This window comes from Charadrius vociferus, unplaced genomic scaffold (assembly GCF_000708025.1).
Source record: "Charadrius vociferus isolate BGI_N301 unplaced genomic scaffold, ASM70802v2 scaffold280, whole genome shotgun sequence".
Lineage (NCBI taxonomy): Eukaryota > Metazoa > Chordata > Aves > Charadriiformes > Charadriidae > Charadrius > Charadrius vociferus.
Window position 1 is genome coordinate 1071381 of NW_009646340.1, and position 1923 is coordinate 1073303.

The window sequence follows — 1923 nt, forward strand, 5'->3', positions numbered from 1 at the left end:
CCTTAAATAAGCCGAGGGTGAGGGGAGAGCTGCCCGCAGCGCTGCATGCCTGATGCCGAGGGACGGGCAGGACAGCGGGGAGGAGCCCATGGGATCTGCCTTGGTTTCCATTAGCTTGGTCTGCTGGGCTGCAATTTTTAACTCAATGACATTGTTTGTAAAAGGAGAGCTTATAAATGCTTGTCACCAGGAGAACAAAGTTACATAATTAAACAATTTACCAGAGAGTCTGTGGCTTCAGTACAATTCTCTGGGGTGATTCAATATTCCAATAAAAATACTGGGTGATACCATAAATATTGTAAATGGCTCTAGATGGTTTCCAAGGGCTATGTCAACTGTTTATTGCATTCAAAGAGGAAAGAATAAGTGAAATAACAGGGAAGATAAAATTTAAATAAATAAAATAATGGGAAAAATAAAGCAAAAATATTTTCTTTTGTAATTTAAAAGCTCTGGAGGATGTTTTTGGCCAGCATGAGATAAAACCGTCATATTTACCAGAATAACGAACTGAGGGCATCTGTGTGCACTTGCTCATAGGTTATATATGTATGTCTGTGGGGGTTGTGCACCGGTGCTTAGATAAAATCTGCCCACAACATGGGGAAAATCTCTTTGTTTATATGATTGTTTGTGGCATTTGCAAATTCCAGCCGTGGAGCTCAGGAATGCATCCCTTGCCCTGGCCAAGCTGCTGAGCTCCCGCAGCCCTGCCGCGGCGAGGGCAGCCGAAGGAGAATGCCACAAGCGGGCAGAGTTGTGGGACAGATTACCCGCATCATTGAAAACTTGGGAAGGTTGTTTAAAAGTTGTTGCTGAAGCAAGATAAATATTTGCCAGGCATGATCCCACCATGCAATGACAAGTAAGCTGTATGGAATGTGTTAATAAAATAGAAATGTTCTGAAAAGGAAACAAATGTTGTGGATGAGAAAACAAGGACAAAATGGACTTGTGGCACCTCCAAAGGCAACAATTGAAAACATATTTACATGGACTGGGCTGAGCCCCTTGTATCTTCTGAGGAACATAAGTTGCATTATGTGCAGATCACCCAGGAGAGCAGTGGGTTTCAGTGTGCCATTAAAACCTGAGTACTGCTTGCAAGACAATGACGTTTGTCCATCTTTTACCAACACGGAGATGTGGGGTTTGGCTGCTTGAGGAACTGAGGACACCTGAGTGACCGTGCGAGCAGCCTGTACCAGCATCAGGGGCAGAAGCTTTGGTGCTGCCCAGCACAGGGACCTGGGTGACACCGTGCCCCGTTGCAGGCTGGTGACTCCCTGCAGCCTATGGACAAACCCCTTCTCCTCCTCAACCACGAACGGGGCAGCTCCAGTGGATCTGCATGGGCTCCGGGGAAGGCTTTTGACACATGAAGCACCAAGAGCCATTGGTGGAGCCCTGGTGGTGGAGCATCCTGGTGGTGATGCCCCAGTGGTGGAGTCCCCACGGTGATGCCGCAGTGTTGGAGCATCCTGGTGGTGATGCCCTGGGGGTGGTGTCCCAGGGGTGATGCCCTGGTATGCCGTTCCAAGGTGGTGCTGGGAGCACCTCGGTAGGACCACAAAGCCCCACTTGCCACCGTGAGAAGATGCACATGCAGTGCCTTGCTTGCAGGCCTGGGGTGGCTGTAGGTCTCACTCTTGCACTGGTGGAAACGCATGAAACCACCCCAGCTGGGGCTGGGGAAGGCTCAGGCACAAGTCCTACCCATGCCACAGCTAATCAGTGTGCTGCATCACGGCAGAGGTAGGCAGAGGGCAGAAGGACTTACGAAGGGAAGCACAACCAGGGGTTTGGGCAGAAGCAGTACCGGGAACAAGAATTGAGAGGAGGGGGCGCAGGACGCGCTATAGCGAGGGCGCCGGCGAGCGGTACAAGCGGGGTGGGCGGAGCCGGGGGAGCTCGGCGGTT